Below are 12,817 nucleotides of genomic sequence, written 5' to 3'. Positions count from 1 at the left end.
GCTGAGGTTGAGCAAAGTGGGATGGCAATAAGAGCTTATCAATTATTTGAGAGAAGAGAGTCAATAAAAAGCCTTTTTCAATATAAATATAATCTTCTTGAATGTGGTGGGACTCTGGGGAGTGAGCTATTCACACGAGATGAAACTCTTCTAGTTGCTGATGATAAGTAATGTTTGAAGACATCTTTGAGATACTGATCTATAGCTGCTGCTTTGTCCTTGCTTAATTCCGTCCTGTGTTTGACAGCTGTGGAATGGTGCAAAGCTATGCTCTGTAGGCCAGTGCCTTTCAAGGTCCTGGTTCCTTTTCCCTGTCACTAAATTTGTCCTTCCCAGAGGCTGTTCATCCTAGAGTCACATTGGAGCCAAAAGGCAATGAGAAGGAAGGCTCCAGGTTTAGAAAGGAGGTATTCACAAAACCAAATGCCTGCCACTCTGCAGGTGGTACTGTCTCCCTTAACAGTCCCTGAAGCACTCTGTATTTGTGCTCATAAGCGTGTCTAGAGTATTGTGTACAGCTCTGGGCTCTCCAGGACAAGAGAGATGTGGAGCTACTGGAGAAAGTCCAGTGAAGGGCCACTAAGATCATTAAGGGACTTGAACACTTCTCCTAGGAGAAGCAACTGAGAGCTGGGACTGTTCAACCTGGAGAAGTCTCGGAGAGGATCTCCTCAAAGTATACAGATACCTGAAAAGAGGGTGCAAAGGAGACAGCCAAGCTTTTTCAGTGGTGCCCAGTGGCAGGACAAGAGGGAATGGGTGCACACTGAAACATGACAGGGTCTGTCTGAACATCAGGAAACACTTCTTTGTTGTGCGAGTGACCAATCACTAAGGTTGTTGCCTAGAGAGTTTGTAGACTTTCCATTCTTATAGATACCAAAGAGATGTCTGGACATGGTCTTGGGCAACTGGCTGTGGGTGGCCCTGCTTGAGCAGGCGTTTGGACCAGGTAACTTCCAGAGGTCTGTGCCAAGCTCATCCAGTCTATGATTCTGTGACTTGATGATGTGTGTTTGCACAGGCCTGATGTCTCCTGAGTACACTAGCTTCCACACTTACTCACAAGCTCTGTAGCAAAGGTGACCGGATGACCTCGTTGCCTGTGCCTCTGTGTACCCACATGCATTATCCTTTGCTCAAAAGCACTTGTTAGCACACCCGCATCACTGCAGTATGTTCACAGGTGCATCGCGCCTACGCTCTCCCTGTGTTGCTAGTGCTGGGGAGAGGAATGTTTGTTAGCAACCATGAGAAATTTTCCCAAAAGGACCCTTTTGAAAGGAAAGCTTGAGAAACTGAGAGCTGCTTAACTCCTGTCTTGTAGGAGAGGTGCAACGCTGCCATTAACAAGTGGTCAGCTTCAAGGCTTGGGGTTCTCAGACCTTGTCCATTTGCTTTTGCACTCTGGACCCTGGCATTTTAATGGTATCTGTGTCATCTAAATTGCTACATCCTGAGTGTGAATCCTCATCACATCAGTGTTCTGACAGTCACACTTGCCAGGTCTTAGGTGTGTTCATCAAATAGTCTGTGTCAGAAGAATCATTATTGGATACAGCTACAAATAGGATACTGAGTAAGTATGAGAACTTAATGGGATTTTTTTTTCCCTGTGTATCTGGTTGCAAAATCTTGGTAGCTCCTCACTGTCTGTGCTTTCAGCCTGGTTTCCAGATTGTGCAGCTTGACTGCCTGCTCCCTCTTCCCCTCAGAAAAAAGCTTTTGGCCAAATTTCAGCTGGACTCATGAAATCACAAAGAGAATAAAATTCCTACAGATTTTATGAAAACTGATGACTAGATAGCAGAGAAAGTCCAAAATTAGTCCCCTAGTGAGAGCAAAATAGGCAGAATTTAGTAATTGGCCACTGTTGGTAGCTCCCAGCCAGCCAGCAAGCCAGCCAAGTTCATAGTTGTGACCCAGCTATTGCTTCTGCTCTATCTTGGTGTGCCAAGCAGAATTGAGATGTGGGAAGGAGATGCTGTCTTTTGGGATAGGGAGGGGACATTGTGCTGGGAAAAAAACGTTTTCAGGGACAACGACTCAAAGCTGTAGAGAGCCAGGCTTCGTTCCTTCTGGTGAGCGTGGAATAACTTGTTTCCATAAGTTGTTCAGAGGCCTTAAAAAAATAAACTAGTAATAGTAACCAGTGCTCCCTAGCAACCCTGCAAACACAAAGCAGTCTGAGCAGCTTGGTTTTCATGAGCAACAGTATCTGCTTCATTACAGATTTCAGCTTGAGACTTGCAAGGGGTTCCCAGTAAGCAGAGAGATTGGGAAGGATCCTGGCCGGGTCCTGTGTGATGGTGTCCAATCGCACACTCCTTGCATAGAGAAGTTAATGGAAGAATTGGGTGTACAGAGAGTTCTGACTTAGGGTTTGTGTTTTATTTAAGGACTGAGCAGCAGCAGCGGTCATGTGTGTGGACATGAGACAATTAAAAAGCTCCTCTGTTTCCTTGCCTTGCCTTGTGCTTTGTCTGTGGAGTACAAAGGATACAGGAACTTTATCTCATATTAAACTGTTTCTTATATAATAATTACCACGAATGTGCCCATGGGATGTTCTAGTTAGGATTCAGTTCAGGTTGCTTGTCTGAGCACAGTGCTCTCAAAATCCTTCTCCTAAGGCTGAACCTTTCTCAATGGCATTTACTTGGAGACAGATTTATCACTTTTAGGAAAATAGTGAGTCAAAGCAGCAGGGTTTGATGATGGACCCCATGCAGTGCAGAAGGGAGAAGGGCAGAATCTCTTCTGCAGGATTTGGTTTGTACCCACGTAGAAGCAGCAGCAGTTTGTGCATCCTGCAGGGCTGGGGTACTCTGACATCTGTACTGTAAACAGTCCTCATGCTTTCTGTGACTTGGCATCTGTGCCCATCCTACATATGGGTGAGGTTAATGCCAGTTTGTTTCTAATACAATGACACCCGGTAGAGAAGCGTCAGCCTCCTCCCTTCCATCCTCCTGAGCTCAGGTCAGTGCTGGCTGACTGAAGAGGCACCCCTTCCCTTTCCCAAGAAGTAAACTGCCAGCTTTCAGCTCCTTTCTGGATGAAAATGAAATGAAATGAAAGCAGTGTGCGCCACAGCAAGGAACTCCTGCATGAAGGCCTGGCCTGTGACACAGAGAAAGGAGCTGCAACAAGTGCTGAGCCTGAATTTCCCCTGGCCTGCCCCCCTGGAGGGTTCTCATGGCATTTGGGAACATGAGGCAAAAGGCAGAGCCCTTGGAGGGGAAGCACTGAGATTGCAGAACAAGAGATTTGCTTGTGCTTGTGTGGCAAAGGTAGCAAATACACATGGGTCTTCACTCCTCTGCCTTGCTTGGAGATAGGGTTAAGATGTTACTGCACAGGACGGACCTGTTGATGTTCCCACAGCATGTGTGTGACTCGCATGGTTGGCTCCTGTCTTGCCTTCCCCTTGCTAGCACTGCCTCTTGCAGCTCACGCAACAACTCTCCCCTTCCATGACCCCACACTCAAGACACTGCCCAGCTGCCTCTGGCATGTGGGGATCTGCAGAAACAGAGTCAAGTGCGTTGTGCTGCAAATAGCTGGAGAGCTGTTTGGCACCCTCAGATCTCAGTGGGACACAGTCCTACTCCAGCTCACCCCTGGGGTCCCCTGCCACATCTCAGCATTGACTTAGAAACACAGCCCCTGTCTTTGTGTGTTGGAGAAGAAGAAACTTCCCTGGTCTGACACACTGATCGTACACACTGTCTTGAAAGAGAGTTTGTTAATATTACTAACTTTTGTAATGACCTCTGGGATCTCTGAACATATTTTGGCAAACCATATGAGGCTTCTTTTTTGGCTGAGATTTATTGTACACAGAGCAGATTCAAATCCCAGCTCAAGAGAGTTTGCAGAGTGGGGTATAATTGAGCAACACACAAGGAGACTCTCCAGTCCTTTGCAGAAGGAAACAGCTGAATTTCACATGCAGTGAGTGGCTACCGTTGTGGGCTGCGAAGGGTCCCTTGAGTTGTAAAACCTGCAAATCCCATCCCTTTGCCCCAGCATGACTTTTCAGTGCCATATAAAGATGCTGCGTCACAGCATGCCTATGTGCCGCTGTCACACTACAACATAAGCATTGCCAGGCTCTGGCTTCGTAACCTTCTTCCAGCAGGCGAACTCCCAAGAGGAGGCATCCCCAGAACACACTCCAAAACAGGCAGCCGGGAACAGAAAGTTCAGCGCAAGCGTTGAGAGCCTGCAAGTTCTGCTGCAGTGTCCTTGAGTGCCCTCCCTCTGCCCCGAGCCTTTGCCTCTAATGCTTTCGGCTCCTACAGCTTAATCCATTTTGCAAGACGTTCCCTTCTTGTTTCTCTCCACCTTGTCAGCTCTTCAGCTCTGCTCCAGCCCCATCTCATACAGCTTTCCCCTTCTGCTTTGCCTGTGCCTTTTGAGATCGTTCTTTCCTATGAGGACTTTGGATCCAAAGCACAAATCTATTCCTTGCGTTGCAGCTCTGCATCACAGTTTTCTCTCATTTTGCTCCCTTGATTGCTTTGACATGCAAAGCATTTGGGACAGTGTGGTTGTAAGATGTGATTAAAAATAGTGTTTGATCTATCTCAATAGGCACATAGGACTATCAATCCTCACTGAAGCTTGGAGCTGTGTGTAGGTTTGAAGGTGAGGATATTCCTGTTCAAATGTACATGAAGCCAATTGCATTTTAAACTGTTTTTCCCTAATGCCTTCCCCCTGGAGTAATAGGGTGCTGTTTGCTTGAGTACTTCCTGCAGTATTTATATTTCCCATTGTTAGTGGTCACTGTATCAGGTCCTCACAGCCTGAGACAGAAACTTAGAGCCTGGGAGCTGATTTTATCAAAAGGCAGTGCAAAATGAGCAGTAGCAGATATTGGGGAATGCTGCTCACTGAAGTGTTTAAAATGGGCAAAGAGGAACCTCTGTACTGCAGTGTTCAGGAGCTCTCTGTGTACTTTTTAGGGAATACTGGGTTCTGGGGGCTGCATGCAATACAAATGGAAGCAGTGTGACCTGGAACAGTGTCCTTTCAAAAGTTCCCCAAAGTTGTAACTAGGAAACGTCATAGTTGGAGCTTTTCCATGAAGGTGGAGGTGTGCCAAGCTCTTATTGATTTTCCTCTCTTCTCTGTATTAAAATTAAGCCAGACTCTGATTGTATTTGCACCAGTGGAAGTAATGAGAGCTGTTAATTCTGCATACTTAGAAAGTTTTCAAATAGCAAGTTGGCAGTTCTATAAATTAATACTATTAAGAACTTAATTCCAGTGCAGTTACTCCACATTGACACAGGTACAAGCAACAAAAGATTTGGCCCTTACTCAGGCAACATTGTTATGGCTTTGTAGTACACATGGAGAGAAGAATCAATTTAGTGGCTTGGAAATCATTCTTTTCCAGGGCTTCCCTAGGTGGGTTTCAGCAAACGCACCCCAATCCAGTTGCACCTGAAGTGGGAGTAGTGGAGATGAATGGTGTTATGGCAAGAGGAGGAGTGAGAATATCAATATGACATTTTCTCTTTTATTGCACCTTAAGCATCTGATCCACAGCTGCCATCCGGACACATAAACTCTGAGGAACTTCAGTGTGACTGCCTTGTGCTATGCAGACCCTGGGCATTGCAGGCTTGGAGAATTCCCGTCATAGGAATGTTCCCTACCTCCCCTCCTGCCTCACCAATGCTGCAACCAAGAATGCTGTAGCTGCTTGGGAGGGGTGCCAAAAAGAACCCCTACAGTATATGGGGAGCTGACCTTGGGCTGTTTGGCTGTGTGCCACAGGCCAAGACACCATCTTCCTGTAAAATAAACACCTCCTTGTCCTTAGCACAGCAACATCTGTGAAGGATAGAGGCCAACCTGACTGCTGATGCTGCCAAACTGTCACCCCATTACGGCGCTGGGGGAATCTCAGCCACTCATCCCAGGCCTGAATGATGTCTCCCAGCCTGGGTAATGAGATGCACAGGCTTTGATTTGCATGCCTGCAGCAGACAGCCCCGTCCCAGTGGAGCAGCCATATGTGCAAACTTCAGGTGTCCTCGCCTGGGCTGCATATGCTTTAATGTGATTTATGCTTTTGGAACTCTGTTGCCTTTGCTGCCAGACCATATAATGTCTTTTCAGATTGTCCCCTGGCATACCTAGATTCTATTTTAATGGAGTTTATCTAGTTGCCCTATAAAATGGGATGTCAGTGGATGTCTCCTCACTTCTGTTAATGGAACAGATAGTGACTTCCCTCACCAGCCTGCAGAATGTCCTGGCAAGGCTGGCTGTAGGTTTCTAGGGTGGTAGGTGGGATTCAGCTTCTAAAACATGGTCCTGCTGGTTTGGATTGAGGAAACACCTGTATCTTGATTTGATTCAGATTGCCTTCAAAAGCTGTACTGGGTGCCTGTAACCCCTTAGAATGGGCATGGGGGGCAGTTCAGGGTGAAGTGACACTGTGTGAAAGTGGCTGTACCATGATTTCTTGGTGAATAGAAGATTTCATTAAAGCCGGTAACATCTGAGGAATCTTCAGTCCTTACGGTTTGAGGAAGGTCTTCTACAGTTGAACCAGTGAAGGGTGGTGGTGTTAATCTAACTAAAGCAACAGCTTGAACTGGCCCTTCTGCAACGGCAGGGTATGTGTCCTGCAACTACTCTGGCTTTTGTGTGCATGCATGTGTGGCAGGACTCGGGCGCTCTGGAGCTGCTGGGTTTGCTGGAACAGGGACCGGGAGGCACGTGGCACTCAGCATTCCCAGGCGATAGTGAAAGGTCACAGGTTGGAGAAGGGACAGATTGTGCGTAACCACTCCAAACCTGGGCACGGGGCCTGGATACTGAATGCCTTTTCCTCAGGTCCTCTAAGACAAATCTTCCATGTGATACCCATGTATTTTCTGGTTTTACGAGACAGCTTTAATATCATGACATGTGACAGCAGCATTGAAATTGCGGTAGGTTCACTGCCACCGATCCTCCTTTCATGTGGCTGTTCTTTGAATAAAGGGTGTTTTATGAATGGTGATGTAAAATGGCAATCACTGGTGACATTACAGAATGTTACGTCTTTTTGAAGAGTAAAACTTGTGACCTGGTGATCTTTCCACAAATTTCAGTTTACCATTTTGTGTGGGTTGCTGTATCCTTTAAGTAGGTGTTTTGTGAAAGGCGCTGCTATTTTGGAGGACAAAAGAGTCACGTATAAAATTAGCATATTTATAGATTATGTAAATATTAATATAATTTATTCCAAAGCATTGTGCTGCACAAATATAATCTCTGCTCCCCTATCACGCCCCATGTAACCCCTATGCACTTCACAAATTACCTGAGGCTTTACTGTGCCCTCAGATATTCCAATCGATCACAAAAAGGATTTGGAGTGCAAAAGAAGACACTGAGCATCAATCAGAAAAACCCCACATTTCCCGTCTTGTGTTTTTCCTAAACAAAAACCTCCCCAAACTTGTAAACTGTGTCAAAATAACACCCATAGAAATGTTTTCTGTATGTGGGTATGTTCATGTGAAGTTTCTATCTGCCTGACATCCATTTATGAAATTAATACAGGGGCTTGTATAGCCATAAAGGGCACAGAAAACATATGCCTTATATGTGCGTGCACACCATTTACACCCCGTTCATTTCCAGCTGTTGTATTTGCAGGGCAGGATGCCGAGGAAGGCAAGTACAAAAAGTGCCAGCCATGCAACATGTGGCTGGACACGTCTTTGGGCTTATTTTCTGCTGTGCTGGGGCTGTTGGCTTTGCTCTTCTCAGCTATGTCTGTGCAAGCTTAAACTATGCTCCTGGCCAGTTAATTTAGCTCCACTAGCCCCAGCCTGGGCTTTGACTTCTGACTGGGGAGCTGTTTGAGCAGACCTGGGGTCTGTTTAGTGGAGCTGCTGTTATCCACTTCCCCGGGATAGAATAAGTGTGAGTGATGCATGTTTTGGGCAATCGCGGGAACTTTTAAGTCTGTTGATAGACTGTGGATGGTACAGTTCTGCTTCAGATAAGTGAGGGTCATCAAGTAAGTACTATGTGATCAAATGTATAAACAACTCACATGTTTGATGGGCTTAAATTAAGGGCACATCATCTTTGAGAGGGACTACTCTGTGGGATGTCTGGACATAGAGGGCTTTCTGTCCTGGCTTGTTTAATTAGGTGGAATAAAACTAGTTAATGAATCTGACTGCATATTTAAATCACCCCTTAAATCGCACATTCTGCTGCCATCTGAAACTGTGGATACTAATCTCGCTGGAACTAGGCAGGCTGGTTTCCTACTATCTGCTGTTACTGCAGTTGACAGCAGTAATGTATGGAGTAGGGAGCAGCCTACAATTTGATTGTATTTTTCAGGGAATTGGGCTCTTATGGCTGGCAGCCGAACACACAGGCCTTCAGATGTGCCAAGACATGTGACAGGCCAGTCACACAGGCAGAAAACTATTTGTTGCCGTGTTTCCATGCTTCCAAGGTACAAGGGATCAAATTCATGGAGGCTTTTTTAAAAGCCGGGTTACCCGAGGGATGCATTTGGCCCAGGGAGGAGGCTATAAAGTGACAAGAAACAACACAGAGGGGGGAAATGAGAGCAATTAAAAAAATGAACCTGCTTGACCCTAATTTTGCAAATCTCTAGCTGTCAAAGAACGTACCTCAACTAATTATGTTTGGATGTGAAATTATGGAATCATTATAGCTCTGATTACACAGGTCCCCCAGCTCTTGCCTGTCATGGTGTGTGGGCTGTGTGTGCTTTCTAATGCACTCTTTCATTTTATGTTTGCTCGCTTCTTTTAGCTGTCCACTTCTCCAGCAGCATCCAGAAATAGGCCTCCAAGAAAGAAAGAACTGTATCCCACATCTGAAATGTGCTATCCTCAACTGTCCTCCCACCTCCTTCCTTTCTCTTTCTCCTTTTAGCCTTTGGAGACCGAAGTCACTGCTGTAGTTGGGCAATTATGCTTCAAAGCTGAGAACTGCACCGAGCTTTGCCAAAACCTGCTCAAGCAAGTGAAGCACTCTGGCTTTGAATGTGTGGTGTGGAAGTGCACTCGCTTCCCAGAGAGATGCTCTTGGGGTAAAAGCAGGGCAGCTAAATCTGAAATAGCAAGCTAATATGAATGCTGGGTGGTTGAGAAACTTTGAAATCTGGTAGAAAATGAAGTTCAGTCTCTCTGACGCAAAATGCGCCTTTGGTTCCAGGGTAAGGTTTGAGGTATACAGATTTGGGATTTCTGGGTGGTTTTGAAAAAAGCATTTTCAAATTTTGCCAGCTCAAAATATACTCCCTGTTTTATTTTTATTTTACTTTCCCATTCTCTAACACTGCTGCTGGCAAAGTCCAGGCTCTTTTTCCTTTAATAGTCAGACTGCCAAGATGCTCATGCATAGTATAAGAATAATCCAAAGGTTTATCAAGGACCTTGCTCTAAGAAATCAATATGACCTGCCATCCCTAAGCAACTCTGAAAACAAATCCTTGCCCACAGCTCTGATAATCAGCAGCAACTCTGCAGCAACAAATTAATGGGCATAGCCTTGCACTTGTCGTTCTGAGCCTCTGCGTCCCTGTTCCAGAAAGGACACTTGAGCAAGGTGAGACTGTCAGGGCACAGGATCTGTAACCCTGTCCTTGACGACAACTTTATGATAATGAATCAACTTTCTGTGCCTGCAACAGAACAGTTGGGAAAAGCAATCAAAACAACCCTCTGCTGCAAAACACCACTCCTGAAATAGATTTTGGAGAGATTATTATATGAAACAGCACAGAGAGGAAAGGATGATTTGGAAAATAGCTTGCAACAGTCCTTTAAGCAGCTTGGGATTGTATGGTAAATAATGCAGGAAGGAAGGGAAACTGCAGACTCTAAATGGATGTGCTGGAAGGTCTCATCAGCACCTGAAATATCTTTGGAGATCTTCCAAACACAGCACAGACACAACTTATTTTTCTAACACCCCCCCTTGGCCTCCTTGGCTCCTTGGGAAAGCTGAGTTTCTGAGCATTTGGGGGGGAGTAGGGCTGAGCCACAAGTTGAGGGAAACCCTGAGCTTCAGTTCAGTGAACCCACTGGCCACAAGTACAAATGCAAAGGGAAAGTTTGGATATCTGTGCAATTCCCACTGCAGATAGCAGAGGTGCACAGAGAGGAGCAGAGGACAGGATTTGGTCATTCGAGACTCAGAGGTGAGAAGTTCAAATGCTTCCCTGTTCACACAGACCAGGATCCTGTATAGCTCTCCTATACTTCCTGACCTTTACAGCACTCTCAGGAATACCCTTTGCAGGTCGGCTGCAAAGGGTATTCCTGAGATTGCTATTAGCTTTCCAGGATTTTGCCTTCTTGGCCTCCCCAGCTGAGTGATCATATCTGTGTCCCAAAATGATGTGATCTGGCAGCACAGTTAATTGAGTTAAGTGAACTGATATAGAACAGGTACCCTGTAGCGTAACCACCCCCTCCAAGACATTGCTGTTTCTAGCTCTTGTTTGTTGGCTGTTTTAGACTTTTTTTTCCTCTTTTAATTTTATGGCTGTGAATTTTTAAAAAAAGGGAATTTTGATCAGGAAGGAGACGAAGACCCAGAGGTTGAGTGTTGCATGCTAAGAACTTAACAGAGTTAGGAACCATATGCCCCTGACCTCTTGCCACCTAGTGTGATGACACTGTAACGTGAAAGCAGCCCTTCACTTGCAATGACAAGATGTCTGAAAAGGAGTTAAAACTTTTCTTTCAAGGCCTCTTTGTCCTTCATTTGCCCCCTTCTAGAAGGTGGTTTTAAAGCAGTGCCTGCATGAGCCTGGAGACCTGCTGTGTTCCTTTCCAGAAAGAATTCGTGCTCATTACAGAAATGGGCAGCAGATTATTTCATGTATATATTTTCTGCATACTGAAAAGTGTTGGTGGGGGCAGGGTGTGTGCTTCATCATCGTTCCAAACAGACACTTGCAAATGCATCCTCACTGAGACATTTATGTGTGTCAGTGCGCGTGTATAAGCAGCAGCGTTTGCATGCTTAGTCGGGCACGTGGCCTTTGTTAATTAGACAGTCAGTTAATGCTTTATGTCTGTGGGTTTGCATGTGCAATCACTTGCCCAGAACCTCATTAATTTTACTGGCTGCCCCTCCTGTTGGAGTTCACAAATCAAGCTGAGAATGCACACAAATCCCTTTGAGTAGGTTTCTTTAATAAAGCAAATCAGGCATCAGAGGAAACTCTCAAAGAATATTGAAAACAACAAAGCTGTAAGGGCTGACCTGATGATTTTTCAAAGTGGCTTTGTGCTACCAAATGAGAGCTGCAAAGATCAGTTGAGAATTCCCCTTAGCAGCTTGGGGCAAGCAGGACTCTTCTGTCTCCTAGTTACTTGCTGTGCGTGTTTATGTATATACACCTATACACAAACATGCAGTCATTGTCCCTGTGAATCTTTTGTGCACTCAGTGTAGATATCCTCGCTAAGATCTCTGCCTGTAGGACGAAGCATCTGACAATTACCACATCTAAAGAAATGGCCTCAGTTAACAATAACCTAGGTAGCACAGACTTGATGTACTACTGTGGATGTGGATTGTGTATATACAAGGGCAAATTGCTTCCACATGCTCATTCGCAGCCCAGAAGAAAGGAGAGCAGGCAAGGGGCTTTCTTGAAAATGGGATTAGAGAAATGACATTATCACTCTCTGTTCTAGACTATGGCCAAATGCAGCAATGAGGCCCCTGGGACTCATGGTGGCTCTGGACATTTGCAAGGGGTGATTTTCCTTCTTAGTGATCGACAGATCAGTAGAATGGAGGTGTAGGAAATTCTTGCTTGCTTTTCTCCATGTGTTCTCTCAACTACAAAGCAAGAAGCACCACTGAAACACAGCCTAGCACTGATCATGCAGTGAAACCCTCATTCCTGCAGACTGCAGCACAGACAGTATTTCACTTAGCGTGTTCTGGACATCATTCCATGTTGCTGTTACCCCAGATAGCCTCTTCTATAGATAGAAAGGTGAAAATGCTTCAGGAATAGCAACGTCTCTTCCTTTCCTCACTGATGGTGAGTTATGCTTCTCTGAGGTGCTCTGCTTGCATCATATACCTCTATTGGTGAAGGCACAGCACGAGTTGTGACTGTGCTTTTGCTGTCTGCACTGCAGTCCCCATTACGGATGCAGAACTGAGCAGCTTATTTCACAACTGACTGAAGACAAGAGTGTAAACCTGTGCGTGCGGGTGAGGTTATGACTTTAATAATTCAAAACTGATTTGGAGGTTGGCAAGGTAGAAGGTTCAAACTGGGAAAAGCTGCTCACGTAAATGTTCTCTGCAAAAATAAAAGGAGTAGTTATTGTTTCTGAAGGACCAACCTTCAGCACAGATATGGACATGATTAAAAGAAGGGTTAGACCTGCACCGTGTAAAAGCCCAGGTGCATGTTTTAGCCACATTCCTAAATTGAACTGTTTGTCTGAACTAACCCTGTGCTGTGGGAATGTTATTTCAGTACTGCAAATACACAAGAATATATGTGGAAGTGTGGTAATCCATGGCTCCGTTCCACCTGTATCTCCAAACCGGACTGTGTTATTACTGTGCTAAGTGATAACTGTGATGTAGCAAGGGAGAAGTGACAGTGAAACTGAGATCTTAAAATAGAGGAGCTATTTTGATTTCCCCCCTGCCCCCAGCTGTGCTTGCATAAATCCAGATTTAGTTCAGATGCTACAGGAGTTCCAATTCCTTTAGAAAAAAAAATCAGTTGTTGTGAAATACATGTCTGTGCCCTGGTCGGGTGGCT

The 12,817-nt window shown here is 45.3% G+C and overlaps 1 long non-coding RNA gene across 1 annotated transcript; it reads left to right on the top strand.

The window, feature by feature from the left end:
• The first annotated feature begins 2,171 nt into the window (after positions 1 to 2,171).
• Positions 2,172 to 5,860, top strand: LOC133215956 (uncharacterized). The gene is made up of 2 exons (XR_009726527.1): positions 2,172 to 2,263; positions 5,549 to 5,860. It is a non-coding gene; the product is annotated as an uncharacterized LOC133215956 (long non-coding RNA).
• Positions 5,861 to 12,817: the final 6,957 nt, after the last annotated feature.

Source organism: Neopsephotus bourkii, unplaced genomic scaffold (assembly GCF_033783945.1).
Source record: "Neopsephotus bourkii isolate Nb327-2 ecotype Australia unplaced genomic scaffold, CSIRO-AGI_Nbou_v1 NB_1016, whole genome shotgun sequence".
In the NCBI taxonomy this organism is placed as follows: Eukaryota; Metazoa; Chordata; class Aves; order Psittaciformes; family Psittacidae; genus Neopsephotus; species Neopsephotus bourkii.
The sequence above is the reverse complement of the archived record's forward strand: the minus strand, read 5'-3'. Positions and strand labels throughout refer to the sequence as shown.